Source organism: Pogona vitticeps, chromosome 1 (assembly GCF_051106095.1).
Source record: "Pogona vitticeps strain Pit_001003342236 chromosome 1, PviZW2.1, whole genome shotgun sequence".
Lineage (NCBI taxonomy): Eukaryota > Metazoa > Chordata > Lepidosauria > Squamata > Agamidae > Pogona > Pogona vitticeps.
The window spans coordinates 91,119,336-91,131,601 of record NC_135783.1 but is presented as its reverse complement, the minus strand read 5'-3'; the positions used below and the strand labels follow the sequence as shown (position 1 = coordinate 91,131,601).

Genomic DNA, 12,266 nt, shown 5'->3' with positions numbered 1-12,266 from the left:
ACACAAAAGATCCCTGCCTGTGAGTTGTTTGGCATGATGGCATCCCCTGATTACAAGGTCTGTAATCACATTTAGAATGGAGTAAATACATTTTGGGGAGGAGTGTTGGGTAAATAAAGCTATTCTGCTATAGCAGTGGCCTTGACAGATTTTGGGCTGCACAACAGCCCAGTAGGCAATTGGCAGTGTTCAAGATGAGCAGCTGCAAGGGGCCAAAAGAAGGAATGTGGTCGACAATGGTACATCACAAGGCTGCATTCATTTGATGTATGGCATGTTTCATAGCCTTGGTGATGGGTATGGAGTCAGCAGGAGACCGATGTCCCTGAAGTGCATTAAACAAAGGCTGCAATTCATGAGTAGGAAGGCACAAGAATGGACAAGCCCAATTTAAGTGCCCGAGGAACTGTTGCAACTGCACTAATGTAAACTGAGATTGCGTTTTTGGTTCTGGTAAGAACAGAGAAGATGTAGCTTTCAACAGTTTTTGTCCTAGATAAAGAAATGGAGGTGTGGTTTGTATCTTTTCTGGAGCTATGTGAAGGCCTTTTTTCTCTAAGCAGTTAGCTAGAGAATCATAGACAGTAGTGGGGAGGGATTGCCCCACTACCAAAATGTCATCCATGAAATGGTATACAGGCAATTCAGGGTGTTCTAAATGAAATTGCTGTAGGGCTAGATCCACAAAATGTTGACATAAAGTAGGAGAATTCAGCATTCCTTGTGGTAAGCCTTTGCACTGGTATCTTTGAGTAGGATGGGAATTGTTGTACACAGGGACTGTAAAGGCAAATTTTTCCCTGTCTTGTCGTGCTAAAGGAATGGTGAAAAAACAATCCTTGAGATCCACTATCATTAACTCATGGTGTTGGGAATCAAATTTGGATTAGGTAAGCCACATTGCAAAGGGCCCATAGGTTGAATGCACTTGTTAACTTTCCGAAGGTCATGTAATAAACACCACTTGCCAGATTTCTTTTTATAGTGAAAATGGGAGTATTCCATGGACTGGTGGAATATTCTATATGTCCTTGATCTAATTGCTACTGAACTTAGGCCTCCACTGCGTGGAGCTTTTCTTTAGACAATGGCCATTGATCAACCCAGACAGATGGTCCAGGGAGCCACGTCAATGGCAAGGCTGTGTCAGATTGCGTAGAGGCCTGTATTATAAATTTGTCTGCAATTTTGTATCAATCTTTTTCAAGAGATCCCTACCCCAGATGGAAAAGGGAATAGGCAAAATGTAAGGAGTGACTGTGATTTGTCTAGGAGAGTCACCTAAACTTTCCAGAACAATGTGCTGAAGGCTTTTTCCGGGCTTGCTCATAGCCTCCAACTCCCCAAATGTCATGTACTGGCTGGGTGGAATAGCTTTCTGGCCAGACTTTCTTTGAAATAACACTAATGTCAGCTCCTGTATCAATCAGTCCATTGAGGATCAGTGATCCCATTTTAAGAGGGAGTCGGGGCTGTGAGTGTTCAATGGTAGTTAAGGCAGCAACTCGAGTAGAATCAAAACCTCCAGTATGAGGGTTGGTAGAAAGACCCATCTGTGTTAATGGAAGCAACAACAATTGAGCAATAGATTCACCTGCAGGAAGGACCTGTGGTATTCAACTGCAGGAAGGACCAGGTTTGAATAATTAGAGGTCCTTCAAAATCCCCATCAATGATGCCTGGTACAACAAATAAACTGCATGCAGAGATGCTAGAGCGGGAAAGAATGAGACCTACAGTGTCTTTAAGTATTGGTCATGATGTGCTGTTTTGACTTTGTAGACAGCGAGTGGGAATTGATAGTCGACCTCTTCGGCTGTGATTAAATCATGCCCAATATTTTTAACAGTAGCAGGTTGGATTTCTTGAACTGGGGTAGTACAGTATTCACTGAGTTCCCCTCACTTGACTTTTCATGAACACAGTGTCCCTGGTTGTTTCTATTCTCACTGAGATCAGGTGGCCTGAAGGGTGGCAAAATCTATGACGCTGTTGGAAGATTAGCTAATGACTGAGCTAACAAAGGATTTGCGATCTTTGAAATCCCATCCTGGCAAAGATATCATGTGTGGAGAATTTTTACTGAAGCCACAGGGTCCTTCTGAAGCTTATTTCTAATTTTATCCCAATCTGAAAGCTTATAGCTCCGTTCTTCTGGATACCATAGACAAAAAGGCCTTCCCTCCAGCCACTATTTGATTTATGTTTTTTCTTTTTTCTCTCCATTTTGAACAACTAATTATTGATGCTATATATTGATGTTATATTTAAATTGTTTTAAGTGTTGTTAGCTGCCCAGAGTGGTAAATTGATCAGATGGGCCGGATATACAAACAAATAAATAAATAAATAAATAAAGAAAGAAAGAAAGAAAGAAAGAAAGAAAGAAAGAAAGAAAGAAAGAAAGAAAGAAAGAAAGAAAGAAAGAAAGAAAGACTTATTTCCGTCAACAAATCCTTTACTGGGTCAGAATTGTCATGATGACCTTGTCTATGAAGCAAATAATTCAAATCCATTTTATGTTGTTTTTGAAGTGAGGTAAGTGAGCTTCCCATGTTTCTATTTTAACTAAATACTCACCAAGATCCTAAAAAGGATGAAAACACATGTCTGAAACCCGTGCGGGGCAAGGTGAGTCTGCCTACCAATCCCTTAGGCAATGTCTCTGTTTGAAGTCCCTGCTTGCTGGCTTTGTTTGAAGCCTCTGTCTGATGGGCCCCACGTTGGGCACCAGATGTAGGTGATCATGGAACAAAGGAAGGCTAATGTTGTGGGTGATCACGGAACAATAGGAAGGCAATTAGCCTTAGAGAAAGTACAAAGAAGTGGACCAGAGATGTCCAAATCAGCAGAGCATCAAGCACCACCTTGAGAACTCTTTTTATTAACTTAGCATGATTACACAGAATGTTGTGAGAATTCAGATGGGATACTAGTTGCTTAATTGCCACTAGGATTGGGTGGAGAAACCCTTTGCTCTTATGCTCTAACTCTAAGGGAAAAGGCAGAATGAAAAGTTACCCCGCCCGCCAGGAGCCACTGCTCTCTGCCAGGAGTGTGTGCACTCACTGAAATAGGAATGCAGCTAACGACCTTGAGCAGGGTTTTCCTACATGTCTTGAAAGACTATGGTAACATGCTCTGAATAGAAGTCTTGGAACAGCATCTAGTGTGGCTGAGAAGGATAATTTGAGAGTGACAGTGCCTTCCACACTGAAGAAAAATACAATCTGTCCCCTGTCCAGCTCCCTGATTTTGCTGCCTCTTTGCTTCAGCCTGTGTACAAGTTTCTCTTTAAATTGGGAGAGGCCATGATGCACCGCCTGCCTCCAGGCTGAACACTCAGATGTCAAGGTTTCCCATCTGTTGAGGTCCATTCCTAAGGCCTTCAGATCCTGCTTGCAGATATCCTTGTATTGCAGCTGTGGTCTCCCTCTGGGCATTTTCCCTACACTAATTCTCCATACAGGAGATCTTTTGGAATCCGACCATCAGCCACTCTCACGACATGCCCAAGCCAACGTAGATGGCGCTGTTTCAGTAATGTATGCATACTAAAATTCCAGCTCGTTCTAGGACTACTCTATTTGGAACTTTGTCCTGCCAGGTGATACAAAAATGTGTCAGAGACAACGCATATGGAACATGTTCAGCTTCCTCTCCTGCTGTGCAAAAGGGTCCAGGACTCACTGTACAGGAGTGTGCTTAGGACACAGTCTCTATAGACCTGGATCTTGGTATATGCCGTTAGCTTCTTATTAAGCCATACTCTCTTTGTGAGTTAGAGAATATGGTAGCTTCTTTGCCAATGCATTTATCCAGCTTAACATCTAGGGAGAGAGTGTCAGTGACCGTTGAGCCAAGGTACACAAAATCAGGAACAACCTCCAATTCTTGTGTGGAGATGGTAATAGAGTATTTTCCTATATAGCAGTCACCATAAAGGATGATGATTACTACTCTAATGCATAGATCTATTTTAAATACTTAATCCTTTAAGTAATTTTGTCTGAGAGCAATTGATTCCAAGAATGACTAATGCTGTTTCCATTTTACTGTTAGTTCAATACAGTTCCATCTGTGTTGGTGGGAGCGACAACAATGAAAACACAGGGACCTGCCAAGCAAACATCTAATGAGCAGATAGCATGCCAAGCCAGGGCATGTTACAAGGTTTCTTGAATTTGTACCACTTCAGCTTCCGAGTAGTCATCACATGTTTGAAGGCTCTCCACATTACAAACTCCTTGTGTGTGGAAAGAAGAGGGATTGTAAATCTGTATCATGAGAACATGTAGTCCTTCAACATACATAGGATTTAATCTCCCCATTTTATATTGACCTCCTTAATGTATAGTAATGAAAAGACAGACATTTTGGCTCCTGCTGCTTGAGATATACAATATCACATGGTCATCCAAACTTAGTGAACAAATCCACACACACACACTGCTTACATTGATATCAAGCTGATGTGATGACACACAATTCTTTGGCATTCTCTTGGGCTCCAGCATGCTGGCAGGAGGCCACCCCTGGTGACAGCTAGGGTCTCTGGGGCTAGAAGCCTGAGTCCATGGGCTGTTGTAGTTACCCACAATATTCCAGAATGGCACAGCCTCAAAGGTATGGTGAGTAAAGACTAGCCTGTACCATAATTTTCAGTAGGTAAGTCTCTGGGTAGGAGCTACTGATGCAGAATAAATGGGCATATACTCTAGACCAGGAGTCTCCAAACTACAGCCCATAGGCCACATCTGGCCCACCTTGCCTTTCTGTTAATCCCAGCGAACATCGCAGGCTCAGGTCCACAGGCTCAGGTCTGTTCCCTTCAGCCCGTGTGCACAGGTGTGCAAGAGTGTGGGCAGGTGGGCATACACACGGGTGTGTTCCTTCACCTCCCAAAAATGTGGAACATATTTGATGTGGCGCTCACTCTGAAAAGTTTGGAGTCCCCTGCTTTAGACGGACATACATCAAGTGAGAGCTAGGCAAATAAGCCTCTAAAACAGGGGTCTCAAACATGTGGCCCGGGGGCCATTTGTGGCCCGCCGGACAATAGTTTGTGGTCCCCGCCTTGCCTGCCCCCCCAAGCACCCACGCGTCCTCTGCTGTCAAGAGTAAAAAAAAGCCTCACCTCATTCGCTGGCTGTCTCCCAAGACAGTCTACTGGCAGGCAGGCTGCAGTTCCGGATGGGGGGGTGCAAGATGCGCTGTCTTGGGGAAGCGCTTGCAAGCGAGGCGCGCTGCTGGCCCTTTTCCCCGAGCGCCCGAGCCATCGGCGAGCGATGTCTGAGAACGGAGCTTGCTCCTGGCCCATCCTCGAAGCACGCCTTCAAGCCACCAACAGCAGCTGCCGCCGCCTCTTCCAGGAAAGCTGCTCTCTGGCTCTCTTTCTCTCTCACCACCCTCAGCACCAGCCCGGCCAGTGGCCACCTCAGTGCCCAGCGGTGCTTCCTCCTCCTCTTCTTCCTCTTCACATGGCTTCAGCCGCCTCGGCTCTGGAGGCTGCCTGGGCTCGCCTCGCAAAGTTTGCTCCTCTGTTGTGGTGGGGGTAGCTGCTGCTGCTGAGTGCGCCTCCTCCTCCTCGGAGCCCCAGCTGGGCTAAGGAAACTCCTGGGTGGCTTCCTCGGGCTCTTGCTCTGCTTGATAGAAAATCTGATGTGGCCCAGCCTCACCCAGACTCTGCCTCCAGCGGCCCCCAGGTAAATTGAGTTTGAGACCCCTGCTCTAAAACGTATGTGGCATCTGTAACCTTAAGAGAAAAGATTCATCCATGCAACTGAGACTTGCATTATCACCCTTCTGCCCTTGAAGGTCATGAAAGAGGTCAATGTAGCACTAAATGCTGTGAGCAGAGCTGCAGGTGGCAGACATGATTATAGGTGCAGAATTCATAGGATACAGTATGGTATTTATAAAATAACATATAGCTCACATTGTTTAAAATGTTATAATGTATCTATAAAATCAGCAGATAATATTGACTGATGTGGTAAATTACTAGATTAGTAATTTGCATAAGTTGTATTTCATATAATTTACAGGTGCTAGGTCAGGTTAATCAAAGCAAAGCCAGCTATCTGCTTAAGTGGCCATTTGCTGGCCTTACAATTAACAAGAATTGTGATTCAATACTCTAGTAGAACTAATAGAAATTTTTATAAGAAGATATTGGAAGCAGGTACAAAGCTTGTAATTTACAGTTGATAAGAACGGATAAAAAGAACTGATAAATAACAGTCCAGAAATGTTATCAGAAGGAAGGAGTTCATGTACTGGGGAGAGACTCTGCTGGCTGGTAAGAATTGTTTGGTAACATTGAAAATAGATTGTTTGGTAAACTTGTGCTGATATGAATTTTTTTAAAAAAATCCTTTCATTTATCAAAGTTATTGATGTTATTGTGGGTAATTTAATTGAGAGGTCCTAATTTAATTTTGCAGTATTTTGCCTTAACTAAATTCCTGGTCACACCTGCCCAAAGAATTCCAGGTCTATTGATTCTTTCCATATTTATGCCAATAAAGGTAAAGTAAAGTAAAGTAAAGATTCTTTCCATACCTATGTTTTACAGATACACTTATTTTTGCAGTCACATGGTATATATACCGGCAGGAACATTTTGATTGGTTTTAACATTACTAATTCATTTCTTCCTATTGGAAGCATTCTTGCCTGCTACACCGTGGAATTGATTTATTTTTTCTGATGTTTCCTTGCGCAATGCTGCCCCTTCCTTTTATTTATTTGGGTGGAATTTTTTTTTTTTTAACTAAATCCATAACTGATACATCAATATGGCAGAAAGAGGTTCCCATTCAGAAACATTTGATTTGTAGTGCCTGCGACTCTGGAAGTAATGCATTGCCCACCATGGTCCCAGACCCTGCCTGTACGGCTGTGCTACTTGGCAGACAGTAGGCTGAGGCATCAAGCAGTAAACAAGACAAATGGCACATGGAAGTCAAGTCACACAGATACTGGCCTTGTCAAACTGTAGACCTTGGTATAGTGACATATTGCTATACCAACTCATGGAGAAAAAAAATTAAACATTAATTACAGGGCAATAACGGTGGCCACCTTTCCCAGGGAACTAGCATGGGAAAAGAATCAAAAGGAATATACACGTTGTGAAGGAATGAAGCAATACAACAACACAAAATAAAGCAACCCTCCTGGTGAGGGGAAAATAAATTGGAAATAAACCACTGGCCAGGAAAATGAGTTGATCATGGCAGTGCGTTCTGTGACTGGAAATTTATGAAACAATCTTTTAAAAGGACCAAAGAGGTATAACTGGGTTTCTTTTGGCAGGTGTGATTAGGCCCTAAGTTTCTCTCAATCTATTTCTGAATTCTGATATATTGTACTTGAGCTTGTAAATATAAATTTTGTAAGTAATAACTCAGACACATTTTCTTGTGTGTGATTGAAAAATAAAAGAAAGAAAACAAGATATTTTTGGAAACCCAGACTGTCTTGCATAGGGACAGACACCTAAAAAATATCTAGAAGAAGAAAGTTATATAAGGTTCTGGTTCACACTGGAATTAATCTTTTGGGGATAAACACCAGCTGTGAGAAACACAGCCTTCTAATTTTCTTTCTGGAGTCTATTAAGGGCCTGTCCACAGATATCATATCTGTACTGGCATATGGATATGGTATATGGATCACTGATGGCACGGTTTGGATTGAGAGAGAGAAAAGACCTTATTTGTAAGTGTACTTGGAATGATTCATCTTTCCCCATTAAGATCTGTTGTGCACCTTTCTAGGCCAGTGATAGGACATCTATCTATTCTTTTTGGCAAAAGAAAGGCTTTTGAGGAAGTGGGGGGAGAACGAGGGAAGGGAACCAAGAAGGTGAACAGAGAGAAGATGGAATGGTACCGTCCAAAGGAGAGTGATGTAAAGGGGAAAAAAATTCACTTCTCTTGACCCTCCACAGACCATCAGGGCAAGTGCTTCATTGCTTCATTGATCGGTCTACAACTGGTGTTTGCTGTTCAGACAGGAACAGCATGCCAAATGGCACATGGCTCTCTTCCCCGACCTCAACAGATCCTTTGTAGCTTGATGTACCTGCCACCCAAAATGGCCAATCTGGGCAGGCCCTAAGTAGAATTTTTAGGGAAAAGTTCAGACAGCAGTCTATATGATCTGACACCCTGGACACTTACAGCCACTTGTCCTTATTAGGGTAGGGAAATTTTTTGTAACCGACCTGTGTAACCTGCCCTTCCAAAGTGATGCAGAAGTTTAAAGCACTCAGGATGGTTCTCTCTGTCAGGATGAATCCTGTAAGAACCTCAGTTCTCAGTGTTCACCAACAGGGCATCATCATGGAGTGGCATGGGGCAGATCTAATCTTCATCAGACTCTTCTACCTCAGGTTAATTAATGAGAAATAATTGCCCATCTGGTTCAATATGAATAATCAGTGATATAAATCAGCATTTCAGTTGTACCCAGAAGCATGCCTTCACTGTTTGTTTAAACCTTCCTTTTCTATTGCCATACATAAGGGAAGCACCTTAGATGTTGCTGCTTAGAAGCTGAAGGATTCCTGTTCCCTCTTCTTGGGAAAGGAAAGACCTGGCTGTTTTTTTAAGGAGGCAGAGTTTAGGACCACATCTCTAGGCTGAAACATTCTTTAAGGCCTTTAAAAGCAGTTTTGCACCATTCCTAAGAGTTGGGGAGGTGGGGAAGCTTCTTCTTCCTCCAAAGTGTGTTAGGTACTGAAGCAAGAGTAATTAACTGTAGAGAGAATGCCTTAGAGCGATTAAGCACTCTGCTCCTTGCCCTGTGCTCTCTCAGAAGTGTGAATTGTGAGGAAGCAAATAGGAGTGGAGGAGAATCTCATAGCAAGAAGTCCAGCTGGGATTTTGTTCTTTTTGAAACAGCAGCACTGGCTTCCTTCTTTTCTTTTCTTTTTTTTTTTTTTGTCTTTCCTTCCTCTTTGCTTGTGTTTTTTGGTGTGGGGTTTTTTTTTTTTTTTTGGTGGCTTAACTTGCCCTGAATGGAGTTACATGATCTTTATGAAATAACTCAGCTGTAAACGTTTTCGTGCTAAGCTTTGGACTGAATCAAGTGCTTAAGACAGGCGCCCTTTTTACTGACAGGTTGGCAACTTGACAACCTCTCCATTTTGCCAAAGAAAGGAAGGCGGCTGAAGGGCACCTCCTACCTTCTGTCATTCAGAACAGAAACGGCACCAACTCCGGACAAGAGGCCGGGCCGGGTGGTTGGGCCTTTAAAGATCCCTGAAGGGAGCAGATGCTGGGAATGGAACAGAAGGTTGCCTGGCTGTGAGAAGAAATGCCAACAATTGATGTTGGATGTTGGGATTGCAAGCTTTGTGAACTGAGATTGTCCTGCCAGATGAGAGTGGAGAGTATCCTACAAATGCGCCCGTTCATTAGTGTGAAATAAAATCTTTACAACCCCAGTGGGAAAAATTATGCACCATGTGGGAAAATACTATGTGAGGGAGGGCATGTTCATGTCCCCAGTTTATTCTGCTTGAAATTTATTTCCATTTATATACTGTGTTGTATTTTCACTCATTTTATTTGCAACCCTTCCAGAGAACTTTGGTTATACTTATTTATTTTTATTTATTTTATTGGATTTATACCCCACCCATTTAGACAGGTAGTCTACTCTGGGCAGCATTACAAAATTTAAAAACAATAGAACCAATGAACATGCAAAAATCCAAGATGTAAAAATGTAAATATTAAAATAAAGCAGGAGGGAAAGCCTGCCTAAATAGCCATGTCTTACGTTTACTTCTAAAGACACCCAGAGAGGGAGCCAGGCAGATCTCTACAGGAAAGTTGTTCCAGAGGTGAGGGGCCACTGCCGAGAAAGCCCAGTTCCTCATTCTTTACTTCCGAGCCTCCCTTGGTTTTAGGTCCCCTCAATCGCCCGGCTTGGCTAGAACGAGTGTCTCTGGCACAACTGGGTGGGAGAAGATGCTCTGCCAGATATCAAGGTCCTAAACCTTGTAGGGCTTTATAAGTAATCGTAGGAACTTTGAAATCAATGCAGAAACTAATGGGCAGTAGGCAAATATTTAAAACAAAAATAAAAAATGAGCAGAGCAGAGCTGAGCTGAGTTGACTTTTAACTCAGATGCTATTTGCCCATCCGTCCTACACATTTTTGGTAAGCTGCTTTCCGCTCTGTCACCACACAAATGAGCAGAACTCAGAGCCTAAATGTGCCAGTGAAGGGGACTGAGTTCCCCAATATTGTTCCCCTGGTTTTGTTCACTGTTCTATGATACCATAGAAGTTAATGAGAGAAGAACTAAAAGAGAAAACAGTGAACAAGAGAGATGCAATCCGGGATGAAGCTGAGGAATACATCACCTGAGCCCTTCCCTAAATCAGAGGAGGGCAGTTTTATTATCAAGTGGAAGGATGTGCCCTCTCCTGGCAACTGTTTGGGATCATACCCTTCCTCTGCAGCCAGTTCTAAAGTGTAGCAGACACACCAGTGGCTCTATGGAGTAGGAGGAGACCGAAGTATTCCTTGGACTACAAAGTCCTGTGAGACCACATGGTAGAGCATCTGTTTTTCCTTTGCATCCCCAGGACATGAAAGGAGAGAGAATACCACCATGTTTTTTTTACTGCAAGGTGAATAGGAACAGCTGATTTTATGGCACACCCAGCAAAAAGAGCATTCAAGCACCCTATGCTGCCCACCCTTCTCTAGCTACTGATGTGATTTGTGCCAGGTAGTAGCTATAATCTTCAGCATAAAGTGCATTCTCCAGTGCATCCCTTTCTGTTTCTAAAGGAAGAGAAAGGGGTGCACTCTCACACACCTCATTGGAAATATAAAGTAGTAAAATGAAGAATTATGTTGTTGGGTTCAGGAGAGGAATGTCTGCCATACCATTGGTAGATGACTGTGTCTCTACTGACAGAATCTCTGTGCCAATGTACCCAAGGATACCTGCAAGGCACAGGGTTTCTCTCTTCCACCTCTTCTGTCCGTCTCCTCTGCTTTCCCAAAGCATTTTGCTTCCTAAAAAGTTACTGTGTTAAGAAATTTCAGTTCAGTTTGACATTTCCCCTTTCTTTCATCTTCATTGTGAATCCTCATAGCAGAGTCTTCTTCTTCTATGCTATGTTTCATGTTCGCTATACAATAATTGCGGAAAAAACAATGCATGTACTTTACTATAATAAACGTAAAAGAGTAACACACCATCCATAAGCAGAGAACCACTGATAATTCTCTTTATTCTTTGTATGAGTTTAATTTCCCCCTTCAAGAGAAAGCTAATTCTAATCATCTGCCCTGAACAAGCTACCTTCCACAACTTAATTAAAATCACCTAAGGGCACTATGCTTAGCTGGCACCAGAGACTTTCTACTGCCTATGGGCTAAACACTTGGCAGCTGGTAGACAATGAACAGCTCATAAATGTTCCCACAACCCTAGCTGAGCTTTCCCCAACAGAGATCAATGTCTTAGGGTAAGATTTATGCTATTGGGATATAGTGAATTGTTCACATGAGATCCTGCATGGAAAACAGTGGCTGTTTTTCATCTGTGATTGGAAAGGGAGGATTTCTAAATGTTTTGCCTTTATTCTAGAGACAGGTGCTGCATCATGTTGTTTTAGGTGCAATTGCATCAGGATAGTTACAGCTGCATTCTCTGTGGAGAAGTTGGGTTGCACTGTATGTTGTTTCCTAAGCATTTTTAAAGAATACACTAATTGTCAAAAGTCTTGCTATGCATCATGTCAGATGCCAGTATGTCCAGCAGTTTACTAGTGTTATTAAATATACTGTAGGCTGAAAACAAATAGTATCACAACAAGAGTAGGCTTTTTAAATTAATGGAGCTTATGGAGGTGTTGACTCACTAAATAACACTGATTCAGTGGGCCTACTTTAGTAGCAATTTACTGTTGAATTGCAGCCATAATGTGAGGTGCATTCATTGATGCCTGTATAGTTCATCCTGTATAAACTATACAGCTCTGGGACTGTGGAGGTTGCTCAAAGACACACAGATTGGTTTTTTTCCCAGCAGGCACAGTAGGAAATCTAACTCCTGACCTCTGGCTTGGTAGTCAGGCTACTCAAGTCATTGAGCTGTCCATTCAGCATATAGTTACGTATCATCAAGACAATTCCAGATCTTCATGAACCATTTCTACAGAGAGAGCTACCATTTAATAGTGATTGAGCCGCGAGTGCTGACTATACTAGATGCTCGTTTGCTATTT

At 42.6% G+C, this 12,266-nt stretch overlaps 1 protein-coding gene and 1 long non-coding RNA gene across 2 annotated transcripts in view; one reads left to right on the top strand and one right to left on the bottom strand.

Annotated features, from left to right (window-relative positions):
* SLC35F1 (solute carrier family 35 member F1) overlaps positions 1–12,266 on the top strand; it is a 282,097-nt gene that overhangs the window by 186,339 nt on the left and 83,492 nt on the right. The window lies entirely within an intron of this gene.
* Positions 1,954–5,094, bottom strand: LOC144586470 (uncharacterized). Its single transcript, XR_013541316.1, has 2 exons — positions 2,163–5,094; positions 1,954–2,050 (listed from the first exon to the last, which is right to left on the bottom strand). It is a non-coding gene; the product is annotated as an uncharacterized LOC144586470 (long non-coding RNA).